A 13366-nucleotide genomic window follows, 5' to 3' on the forward strand; every position below is an offset into this window, starting at 1 on the left:
TGTCTGCATCACAACCACCCTGCAAACTAAGTGCACCCTGCCCATAGCAAATACTTTCTCTTTGTGTACCCTTAACGTATCGAAGAATACACTTGACAGCCTCCCAATGTGCTTTGCCAGGATTTGACATAAACCTGCTAACAACTCCCACTGCATGAGCAATGTCTGGACGAGTAGCAACCATAGCATACATAAGAGAACCACAAGCTGATGCATAAGGAACTCCCTTCATAGCATTTGCTTCCACGTCATCTTTCGGGCTGTTGGCTTTGCAAAGCTTGAGATAAGGAGGTAAGGGTACCCCAAAAGGCTTAGCTTCAGCCATGTTAAACCTGTCCAGTACCTTTCCAATGTACTTTTCTTGAGATAAAAACAACAATTTCTGCATTCTCTCTCAACGAATCCTCATGCCCAAAATATGCTCTGCATTCCCCAAATATTTCATGGAGAAAGCTGATTTCAGCTGATTTTTTAGAGCATCCAAGCTAGTCTTTCTTTTCCCAGCTAGTAACATATCATCCACATATAAAACAAGTATTATGGGGCTGCCATCTGTATCCTTCTTCATGTATAAGCAATGATCTGCATGGCTGCGTGTAAAGTCATGAGATAGCATAAAAGTATCAAACTTTTTATACCACTGCCGTGGTGCTTGCTTCAGCCCATACAGGCTACGTTTTAGCTTACACAACATCTGTTCTTTTCCAGGAACTACAAAGGCCTCCGGCTGTTTCATGTAAATTTCCTCATCAATGTCACCATGCAAGAAAGCTATTTTTACATCCATTTGATACAGCTCTAAATCCAAAACAACAGTAATAGCAAAAAGCACACAAAAAGTGGTCATCTTTACAACAAGTGAGAAGACCTCTTGGAAGTCCATTCCTTCCTTTTGTGCATAACCTTTGGCAACAAGCCTTGCCTTGTACTTGGGTTTCCCATCAACTGTCTTGACTTTGTACACCCATTTGTTTGGAAGTGGCTTCCTTCCCTTTGGTAATGACACAAGATCCCAAGTATCATTTGCATATAGAGATTTAATCTCTTCCTGCATAGCTAGCTCCCACTTACTGCTAAACTCACATGACTTGGCCTCTTTGTATGTAAGAGGCTCACCCTCATCCGTAAGCATCACATAATGCAAAGAGGGGTCAAACCTATGTGGTTGCCTTCTTATGCGTGTAGACCTGCGTACCCAATGATCAACATTGTCAGGAATTGGGTCTACATCAGGAGGTATATTATTTTCAGCATTCATTTGCTGCTGTAGACTATTTTCAGCATGCTGTTCATGCTGTATAGCACCTTCATTTTCGTTTCCAGCACCTGCATTTTCATAATCAACAAGCCTATCTTGCTGTCCATGACCTCCTTGTGCTTCTATTTGCTGTCCATCATCATCTAGCTCAAAAGTAACCGGCTGATCATCAGTTTCAGCCTGTGGTACAATACCTTGAGGCTTATTTTCTGAAGTTATGGGTGGTTGTAAACTCTGAAATTTCACATTTTTCAGATCTTCATTAGAGGCTAAAGAGCCTTTCAGCAATTTTGCCTCATTAAACACAACATTACGGCTGCGAATAATTTTCTTGGACTGAGGTAACCACACTCTGTAGCCAAATTCACCCTCATCACCATAGCCCATGAAAATGCCTTTGGTGGATTTTGGGTCAAGTTTGTTCCTCAGCTCATCCCGAACATGTACAAAAGCATCACAGCCAAATATATATAGATGGCCATATGAGGCCGATTTCCCAGACCAAACCTCCTCAAGAATGCCATTTTTAAGGACCTATTTGGAGAGCGGTTGCAAATGTGAACCGCAGTTTTGAATGCCTCTCCCCAAAATACATGAGGGAGATTGGCAGTGGACAGCATGCACCGCACTCTTTCACATAAAGTCCTGTTATATCTTTCAGCCACCCCATTGAAGGAGGACTGTAAGAGGCTGTAAGCTCCCTCTTAATACCATGTAAGTCACAAAATGACTTAAATTCAGTCGATGTGAGCTCACCCCCATTATCAGTTCTCAAGCATTTCAGCTTTCTATCTATCTGAGTGGTCACAAATGCATGAAAAGTTTTAAAAATAGCAAACACTTCACTTTTCTTTATCAGTAAGTACACCCAAATCTTCTTGGAACAATCAACAATAAAAGAGACAAAATATGCAACACCACCCAATGATTTCACGGGCATACTACATACATCAGAATGCACTAAGTCCAAGACATTGGACTTACGAGAGACACCAGAGTAAAAGGAATTTTTTATTTGCTTTCCAAACTGACACTCATTACAAAAATCAAGTTTAGAGCCTTTTCCATCAACCCTCTTCAAAGAGGTAAAAACATCAAGTCTTATTTGGCTCATATGGTCTAATCTCTTATGCCATAACTCCAAGTGGCTGCAAATTTTAGCAACTGCAAGAAACTTGTCATTCAAGGCTTTACAGTGCAAACAATACAATGTGCCCTTCTTGGTTCCTTTTGCAATCAACATGAAACCCTTTTTTACTTTCGACAAACCACCACCAAACAGTGTGGTGTAGCCATGCAAGTCAAGCTGACCAACAGATAGTAAACTCTTTTTAATGCCAGGCACATATCTGACATCTTTCAACACAAGTTCTTCACCATTGTCTAAAGACAAGTGTACGGTGCCAATCCCATCAATGATGCAAGCATGGTTATTTCCAAGGTACACCTTTTCATAACTGCCTGCATTAAACACAGCAAAACACTCCAAGCAAGGAGTTACATGGAAAGAGGCACCAGAGTCTACAATCCAAGTCTGAGTGACACCATCATCAACTGACAAGAGTACATCAATCACATCAGTCTTGGTAATCTGCATATTCTGCATGTGACATACAAGGGCATCATAATCAACTACACATAATACATCAACCTCTGTATCTGAAAGCTCCTCTATGACCACACTGGAGGCCACATTGGCCTTTTCTTTGCCTTTGGATGTCTCCAATGCATCTGTCTTTTCTTCCTTCTTCTCTTTATCTCCTGCATTCTTCTTTCTCTCTTGTTCCTTCTTGTAGTACCTGCAGTCAGGTTTCTTGTGGCCCTTCCAACCACAATGATAGCAAGTGATGTCACTCTTATCTTTACCTTTACTCTTGCTCCTGTTTCTCTGCCCTACATATGCATATTTCTTTTCAGCCCTGCCTCTCACATTATAAGTTGAGTTGTTGCCTTCTCCACTAGACATACATCTAATTTCTTCATTCAAGATAGAACTCCTCACCCCATCATATGAGAGATTGGGGTTATTGTTGAGTGAAACCACCAAGGTTTCCCACGAGTCCAGCAGTGTCATGATCAAAAAGATCGCCCTCTACTTATCATCAAAGTCCAAGTTTGCATCTTTGAGCTGATTTAGAATCCCTGTAAATGCACTTAAGTGCTCAGCTGCAGGCTTTGACTCATCCAATCGCATATTCACCAACTTGAGCATTAAATGCACCTGATTAACAGGTGTGGTGATCTCATAAGTAGTTTTCAGCTTCTCCCATATTGCATAACCTGCGTCTAAACCCTTAATGCCTGTCAGAATGTCATCAGTGACACCCATCTTTATGTAAGCCACAGCCTTTTTATTCACTCTGGCCCAATCTACATCAGACATTAGTGCGGGTTTATCCTCTTGCAAAGCATCCTCACAATCCTTCAGGAACAAAATGCCCTACATACAGTCTTTCCAAAGGTCAAATCCATGACCATCAAACTCTTGATGTCTGAACTCGAAGAAGTTGCAGCCATTTTATCACGAACACAAGATTAAATGCACTAATCTGCGGAAGCACAAGCTGAACCAGCAAAATACCCTGCTGTTTTTCCTCAACCAGAAATGAATCTCTGCTATTTATACATTAACCAACCACTGCACGGGTAAAAAATGCAGAAATTTACCAAATTCTGCACAAATCCCCAAAATTTCAAGTCCAAATTTGCATGAATGTCCGCCAATCTGACCCAGCTGAGTAAAGCTTTGCCAATACATGAAAAGCCCCAAATTTCTAGGATCCAATGTCAAGAAATTTTACCCAAGAAAGGTAAAATTTCGACAAAATTTGCAAAATCCCCAATTTAATTGAGGTCACCGCACGTGATGTTTGCACTTTTTGACTCAAAAGTCACTGACAGGCATGAATGATGCCAAATCTGAGAAAAGCCCCAAATTCTGTGGCCTGATTTGCACAAATTTTGAAGCTGTGCCTCTGGTGTGTGAACACCCGCCAAGGCTAATGAGGGGATTACAGAAAATTTGATTTGTCTTGTAAAAAAAACGCGAAGAAACTAACGGGGCCGCCGAGACGCCGCCTTTTGTGTCACGTCCGACTTGCGCGTCTGCCAGCCGGAACTGCCTGACTGTCACGACACGTCTGACTGACACCTACGCGCTGGAACTGCCCGTCCGACTAACGCCTGCATGTCTCGTCTAACTGACGCTTGCGTGTTAGAACTGCCCGTCTGACTGACGCCTACATGTCTCGTCTGTCTGACGTCGCCATAATCTTGAAAGCATGCAGAGTCTTGGCTCTATTGGCTCTGATACCAGTCGTTGGACTGTGAGGCCACAACTTAGAGAGCTTGCGATCGAACAGGAGCGGAGTGTGACGGCTGGAGAGAGGGTGAGCAGAGTGAAAGTACGAGAAGATAAGAGTGTACCAACAATGTGTTGGTACACAAAGAATAAAATGTATTTATACTTGGGGCACATTAAGGGTGCGTTCATATGTACAATGTGCGTGTACTATATACACGGAGGTTACCGGGCCTTTATATCCCAACACAACTCCCCTTGCTTCCAAAATGGCCCAACAAGTCTTCAATCTAATTTTCCCCTTGATTCAAGCAAACAATTGGCCTTCATCCGCTTTGATGGAGATGGAAAATGCCCCAAATTCATTGATTTGCTGATCCCTCCACTTGAATTTGACTGAAAACAGCTTCAGCCATGTTGATTCCAAGTCTTGGAGCTTCCAATTTCTTGCACACTTCGTGACGCTACTGCTAAACCCTAATTGCTGCTGCAAATTAGGGTTTACAGCAAAGAAAACTGAAATTTCTCAGCCTCTCGTGATTCCAATGCTGTAATCTTTAGAGCAAGGTTGTAGATGTGAGAAGGGAGAGAGTGCACAGAGATCAAAGGTCAAGCTCAGCTAAGAGTATAGTTGACAATGAAGAGAGAGTGTGTATGTGATAGCACGACACCCAATGTAATAATCTGAAGAGTGTAAGATGCAAGTAGAAAGTACAACCCTTAAACCTTAGGGTTGCTAGACTGTGTTTACATCCAAAAGGTGTAAAACACAATAAGTGCCCAAACTATGTAACATAGGCATATAAAATAAAAGAGAATAAATCTAGGGGAAAAAATCTCTTGTAAGGAGAGTTAAAAGTGCCCCAATGTCCTACTGAGGATCACCAACACTCCTTTGTGAGCGTAAGTGTGAGTCAAAAACTCCTGCAGTGAAGAGTGATCAATATGCAAGGGTCATCCACCAAAGAAAATCAAATTTAAAGCAGTGTGGAATGCTTCAAATTTGTCACAAGGAAGAGCTTTGGTGAAGATGTCTACCACATTGCTGGTGGTATGACAATAGACAAGGCTTATATCACCTGCATGTAGCCTCTCTCTAACAAAGTGATAGTGGATCTTGATGTGTTTCGTGCATGCATGAAACACTGAGTTCCGTGCCACTGCAATGGCACTCTAATTATCAGTAAACAAAGCACTAGGCTCCATGATAGATACATCTAAATCAGCGAACAAACGTCTCAGCCATACACATTCAACTATGGTAGTGAAAGTTGCCTTGTATTCAACTTCACATGACGATGTGGCAATAGTGGATTGTTTCTTGCTAAGCCAAGAGATGTAAGATGAGCCAAGAAAAAAACAATTACCACTAGTGGAGTGACGAGAATCAAAATCACCAGCCCAATCAAAATCACTATAACCGTGTAAGTGCAACGGTTCCCCCTTGGTATAAAGCAATCCAAGAGTCCTAGTACCCTACAAGTAACAAAAAGCACGCTTGAAAGCTTGCCAATGTAATATGTGTGGTTGGTGCATATAGCTGCTCAGGGTTGAAACTGCAAATTGAATGTTTGGCCTTGTGTTAGTAAATGAGACATCCAACTGTTAGAGCATACGTATGGATATAAAACAAATCACTATCATCATGCAGGGACAGCTTGAGTCTAGGTTCTATTGGTGTACAAACTAGCTTGCAATCCTGTAAGCCACACCTCTTAAGAAGTCTACCAATGTATCTAGACTATGATAATCCAATGCCTCTAGCATCATGAATGAACTGAATGCCCAAGTAATAGTGCAAAGGCTCCAAGTCTGACATCTTAAAAGTTTGCCGCAAATTTTGTTTGAATGCTGAAATCCGATCGGCATGTGTCCCTGTAAGCAAAAGATAATCAACATAAAGGCATATGACTAGCAAGGATCCCCCCTCTTTACATACATAAAGTGTAATTCTGATGAGTTGTTTATGAACCCTTGGCTGAGTAAAATGGCATCAATCTTTGCATACCAAGCTTGAGGAGCTTGCTTCAAACCATATAAAGCTTTTTTTAGCTTGCACACCAAGTGTTTGGATCCCACTACTGCAAAACCAATGGGTTGTTGTACATACAATTCTTCTTCAAGTTTCCCATGTAAAAATGCAATCTTTATATCAAGCCAGTGGCATAGTCCATCCATAATTGGCAACCAAAGCAACCATAGACCTAATGATAGTCATGCGGCATGTAGGAGCAAATGTCTCCTCATAGTCAATGCCTTTCTTCTGTGCGTCGCCTTTAGCCACAAGCCTAGGCTTATATTTGTCAATGGATGCAACTGCATTCCTTTTCAGCTTATAGACCCACATTGTACCAATGGCTTTCTTCCCAACATGCAAGGACACTAGATCCCATGTTTGATTCTTTATGATGGAATCAAACTCAGCTTGCATTTCTGCCATCCAATGCACACTATATTGTGCATCCTCAAAACATTCAAGCTCCTCATCATCAAGTGTATCTATTGCCATAACAAACTCCAAGGTATGTGCATCATCATGCATACGAGCTTGCCTTCTAGTATGAAGAGCAATAGGAACATCCAAATGACTATCTTTCATAGTCTGCAAATACCATCTAGGCATCTGCCTAGCTTCCTGACTGTGTACAAGCTCCTACTGAACTTCAAATTCAGCACTTTGCTGAATATTCAGATCAGCCAACCATAGGCTGATTTTTTGCATTACCCAATGGAGTAGTTGGCTGAACATTAAGTTCACTTGTTGAAGCTCCAACTGTATCACCAAAAGAAATGGGTAGCAGCTCTTCAAATACAATGCTAGAAGCTTGACATGTATCAAAACCAGCAAAGGATAATTCTGATTTTTCATCAAAAACCACATCCCTATTGACAAATACCTTCTTAGAGATAGGATCATATGATATATACCCTTTACTCTCACTAGTGTACCCCACAAAAATGCATTAACAGCCTTGTTATCCAACTTCTTTCTCAGTACCTTGGGAATGTGTGCATATGCAAGACACCCAAAAGTACGAAAATGTCCACTAGAAGGTTTTCGACAATTCCAAGCCTCAAAAGGAGTGACATTCTTTAATGCCTTGATGGGGCACCTGTTCAAAACATGGGGAACACACATAACTGCTTCCATCCAAAAACTATGTAGCAAGCTCTTTGCTTTCAGTGTACATCTGGCCAACTCCATGAGTGACCGATTCTTCCTCTCTGCAACCCCATTCTGTTGTGGAGTATAAGCAGTAATGTACTGATGGACAATGCCTTTCTGCTTCAAAAAAGAATTCAGCATAGAGGACATATATTCCTCCCTCAATCCAAAGAGAGAGTCTTAATCCGGCAACCAAATTGATTCTCAACAAGTGCTACAAAAGCCAAAAATGCATCATACACTTCCGACTTCTTCACCAAAGAGTAGACCTAGGCAAAACGAGTAAAGTCATCAATGAAAGCAACAAAATACTAACAGCCACCCAATAACTTCATTTACATAGGGCGACATGCATCTAAGTGCACAATTTGTAATCTGGCAATTTCTCTAAAAGCAACATCATGGGAAAATTAAAAAACGATGCATTTTCTCAAAATGCATCTCTCTTATATATGCTCAGGACGTCTCTCCAAGAGAGGTAAACTATCAAGCATCTATATGCGTTGCATAAGCATCAAACTACCATAGTTTACATGCCCCATGCGAGCATGCCAGAACTCTGCCTATAACATAGCAAGAGTGAGAGTAGATACTAGATAGACCAACTGATCAACCGAATAAGCATCTAACTCATATGACCCATGACATAAAATGCCAGTCAACCAAAGTCATGTGTTTCTTATCTTTGACCATACATCTGTCATCATCAAAGATAACTTGCAAACCACACTTTGCCAAAGAAGAAATAGACAACAAGTTTTTCTTTATGCCTGGCACAAATAAGGCATCTTGCAAACAGAGAATAGAGCCGTCAATGGTTGTCAACACAATCTCCCCAATGCCTCTAATAGGGTATGATGCATTGTTTGCACACTGCACAGACTTGCCAATAGGAGCTACAATAACAGAGGAAAACAAATCCCTGCAATATGTGATATGCCTAGAAGCATCACTGTCAAAGAACCATGTGCTCGCATCCTCAATAGAGCTAAATGCTCTATCAGCCCAAGAAGAGTCATAATTGCATGTGTAAAAACAATAGTTTTGGTCTGCAACAGAAGACATGGACTCAATAGCAGGGAAAGGTGCATAAAAAACAGACATCCCTAACTCCTTCTCCTTGGCTATGTGCTTTCTGCATTCTGTGATGTAGTGTCCTTGCTTCTTGCAATTGTGGCACTTGCCATTCTTGGCTTGCATGCCCCCCTATTTCTTGTTGCTCTGTGAAGTACCTGAAGTCCCAAAGCTTTGTAGAGCATTTTTAGCTTGGTTGTCCTTGCCCTTCTGCCTTGCCATAAAAGCCTACTCACTAGAGGCTATAACATCCACCCCAATGCCTTCCCTACTCCAGACAAGGGGCACATTGCTCTGGCACTGGACAGGGAGTGGCATTGTTGGCACTGAAGTGGTGGGCACAGATGGTGGCTCTACCTGGTGGGGTAGGCGCAGACTAACTGACAAGTTGAGTTGCTGATGGGGCTAAATGCAATGCACATGGCGCCTGGAGCTAAATGCCAAGAGGCTAGGGCTTCAAGCTGAGAACAGCTGACATGTGGCGACTTAGCTGGCAGTGGCCACGATCTGAGCTAAGGGTTGCTCTCATACCAAATGTGAGAAGGGAGAGTGCACAGAGATCGAAGCTCAAGCTTAGCTAAGAGTACAATTAACACTAAAGAGAGTGTGTGTATGTTTGTGATAGCACTACACCCAATGCAATAATCTGAAGAGTCTAAGATGCAAGTACAAAGTATAACCCGAAAGGTGTAAAGCATGATAAGTGCCCAAATTGTGTAACACAAGCACATAAAATAAAAGAGAACAAATCTGGGGAAAAAAACCTCTCGTAAGGTGAGTAAAAAGTGTCTAGTGTCCTACCGAGGATCACTAACACTCCTCTATGACCATAGACATGAGTTAAACCCAACAATAGAAAGGTTGGGAGATGAGAGAGAATGTTGAGCAGAGACAAAATTCACACTTTCTTCACGAAGAATTGAAGAAAATCATACACTTACTACTACTATCCTGACTCAACAGCCTATAGATGCTGTCTCCTACTATAGATTGGTCTTCTTCTGTCCCTAGCTACCTCATAAGGCCCTCCAATGGCTGCAGATCAGATTAACAGCATCTCCTTCCTCTCTCTTATAGGGTGAATGCACTAAAATGCCTCTCTCCAGCCTCTAAAGACGTTTTCAATCTTGCATGGGCATTTTTAACAAGTGGCAGTCTTTCCAAATGGTATCTCCAACACTATACATAATTAAATATTAATTTTCAGACTTTAAATACTGAAAATTAATCTAATAATTATTTTAGTGTCCATAAAAATAATGAGTGACCGGTAATTAAATTCGCTAGGCAACTTCCATTTCCGAGCGTGTCATTGCATCATCTTTGACCATTAGATTGCCCTTAGGTACCATTCAACACAATTTCTCTATTGTTACCAACTGACACATATGGCCAAATGATTAACCTAGGCCAATACCTGGCACCAGATACCACTAATCTCCTGTACGGCATAACTTATAGCAACTTTTGCCTTTGACATCCCGTGATTTCCTCAGGTCCCAGGCTCGTAAATTTACTCTAAACCCAGATACACCTCATATGTGTAACATTTACTTCAACCATGTGATCAAAAATTAATCCATATGTAAAGTGAGCTTTTAAAGATATTGTCCTCTTGACAGCCCTTCCCCTTAAAATCCTTGCAATCATCCTTGATTGCACTGCGAGATGCATCAAAAACAAAATAGTGGACTAGAATTTCCACAAGGCATCATAGTTAATACAACATTGCGCATTGTTGCTTAATCATTCCATATGCCCAACACTTGCTAAGAATCTGTCCTCCAATACCTCTATAAAAGAAGGGGCTCACCATAGAGCTCCTCAATCTTGCCAATGCCAGTCTTGGGAGCTCAAGGAGTCATCATCGAACATTTTAGAAGATCTTTAGTCGCCCTCCAACACATATAAAAAGAGAGACTCACCATAGAGGTCCTCAGTCTTGCCAATGCCAGTCTTGGGAGCTCAAGGAGTCGAGACCTCCAAGTAAGTAACTTCAAGTTCTAGTTCTAAATATTGTCTAGTCATGGTATCTAGTCTTGTCTTGTCTTCCATTACCTTGTAATCTGGTAGAACGAGATCTTGCCTAGTATTGTCTTGTATCTCGTTCATCCCCATCGAGGGAGATCTTGTAATTCTGATATCTTGTAATTCTGATATCTTGTATCCATACCTACAATCCCGGGTTGTGGGATCCTTCATATCCTATCAAGTCATGTTATCTATACCTACGATCCCAAGTTGTAGGATTTTCCATACCTTGTTAAGTTATCATTGTACCTTGTGTCCCTATGTGGGATTATCCTGAATATAGAATTCTTGTAACAAATCTTACATCCAGCCTAGTCTCTCAAGCACAGTCTAGTGCTCCCATAACATAACCAAGCATAAATCATGGCTAAAACATCAATGGTGTCATAACATATGTTGTTATCCATGAAACCAGATGTAAACCATTGAAAACTGAGCATAATCCGGTCATAAACTGATCACTTGTCGATCTAAGAACTGGTCACAAACTGTTACAAATGTGACCCCAAACTGATCACAAACTCATTGCAAAAATTGAACAGAAATTATTCCAATAACTGATGCAAAACTAATCCCAAAAGTGACCATAAATGGCCCTCAAGCTGATCAAAAGCTAAGCTGAAATTGATCAGAATTTTTGTCTCAAAATTGAGGTAAAATTCATGCCAATTTGATCATAAGCTGATACAAAAGTATTGTTCCAGTGCCGAGGAAACTGCTGAAACTTATCAAAATTTTGTCTCAAAATTGCCACAAAATTCATACCAAATTGATCATAAGCTCATGCAAAACTATTGTTCCAATGCCTGGGTGAAACTTTTACTCATCTGCATATATCACAGTAACTAGTACACTAAGTAGTGACCTCATGACAAACATATTGTCAACACAATACCTTGGATACATGCTGAATATATCCGAGATCCACTATATACGAGAGTTGTCCATAATTGGAGGAGTGGAAGTGCTACCTCCCCCCTTGAGCATCAGGCAATACTCCAAACCCTTGCTCGGTTGAACTCGACGGAGCTCTAACTGAAAGGCATCTAGGTAAAGGTGCAACAACTGAGAATGGTCTGTCAAGTCATCCTCTTTCATCCATTTGGCATCCATTGGTGAATAATTCTGAAATTTCACCAAGTATCTCCTGCAAACTTTACCTTTGACCTTTCTTTCCTTATGTGTCAAAATCTCATTAGGTACCAAAATCTTATCTAGCTTCTCAACCTCAAGCTGAATTTCAACAGACATATCCTCTAGCACATCACCATGAAAAGGCCTCAACAAGCTGACACGAAAGGCATTGTGTATCCACCAATGCGGAGGGAACATCGCCGACCTAGGCCAATAACTTGCACCAAATACCACCAAGTACCTGTGCGGCATAACTTATAGCAACTTTTGCCTTTGACATCCTGTGATTTCCTGGAGTCCCAGGCTCATAAATTTACTCTAACCCCAGTTACACCTCACATGTGCAACATTTACTTTAAACCATGTGATTAAAAGTTAATCCACATATTAAGTGAGGTTTCAAAGATACATGTCTTCATGACAAAGGCTGCTGAGTACAGCTAGAATTCTCAATTCCAAATGTAACCATCGCTTGTGATATGCCATCTACCCCTGTCTGTCTAGCTTCTCTCTATCCCACATCCCATTCCATGTGACTATACAGTCATTAGTTACAGAAATCCCTCCCCGTCCTTTGCCCCTTGTCCCTATCCTATTTTGCATCCCATGTGAGGATGCTTGCACTCACAGGTTGGACATCACATGACCATGTCAAATCAGTCAGCAGCTGTCACATACATAAAGCCAAGCCTTCGTTTCTTATTCAAGGAGTTTGTTCCGTGTGTACTTGATAACCCCACTTGTCCTCACAACCATGCTATTCTGAAACAGAATTCTCGTTCATGCTGTTTAGAAGGTATGCTTGCACAAACTTTCGAAAGGTTCTTTCCATCTCAAACATGGATCCAGAAACCCTTTTCCAAATAGTTAGCAGGGTTGTACCAAATCATATTTCAGTATACCACAGCTTGCATGAGAAACCAAAAACTTTCTTTCACTTGAAACCAAAGGTTTGTTTCCCATGAAATCATAGACTTGTTTCCCATGAAACTATTGGCCTATTCCATGACAAAGAGAACCAGTGGCATATGAAGTGGCGGGGAGGAAGGGAAGTAGAGAGAAAAGTGGAGATGGTCAGAGCAAAGAGAGATTTATGTAGCACATGCAAATTTATATGTTTTAAAGGATAGACTAAAGTATGATTGGTACCTATGTGACATGAAAATTTGACACAAATGTGCTATGCAGCACTTGTATTGTAATCTAGATTGGTCTCTTTTGACTAAGACATTTATTAATAGAACTTTCTCCTGTTGGAAAAAAAGATGAAATTTTCGAAATACCAGGGTCTGAAGAGCCAAGATTGGCATGATTCACTTGGCATTCTGCATAATAGTTCCGCATAAGGTCTGGTGATGTACTGAATAATTTACATGAAGCATACTGCTCAGATACACTAGGC

At 41.1% G+C, this 13366-nt stretch overlaps 1 protein-coding gene across 13 annotated transcripts in view; it reads right to left on the reverse strand.

Moving 5' to 3' along the window:
• LOC148012301 (isoamylase 2, chloroplastic-like) overlaps positions 1–13366 on the reverse strand; it is a 179181-nt gene that overhangs the window by 89226 nt on the left and 76589 nt on the right. The gene's annotated exons all lie outside the window — the stretch shown is intronic.

The sequence above is a fragment of the Lygodium microphyllum genome, chromosome 27, assembly GCF_053477565.2.
Source record: "Lygodium microphyllum isolate KBCC chromosome 27, Lygodium_microphyllum_v1.1.10, whole genome shotgun sequence".
Classification (NCBI taxonomy): domain Eukaryota; kingdom Viridiplantae; phylum Streptophyta; class Polypodiopsida; order Schizaeales; family Lygodiaceae; genus Lygodium; species Lygodium microphyllum.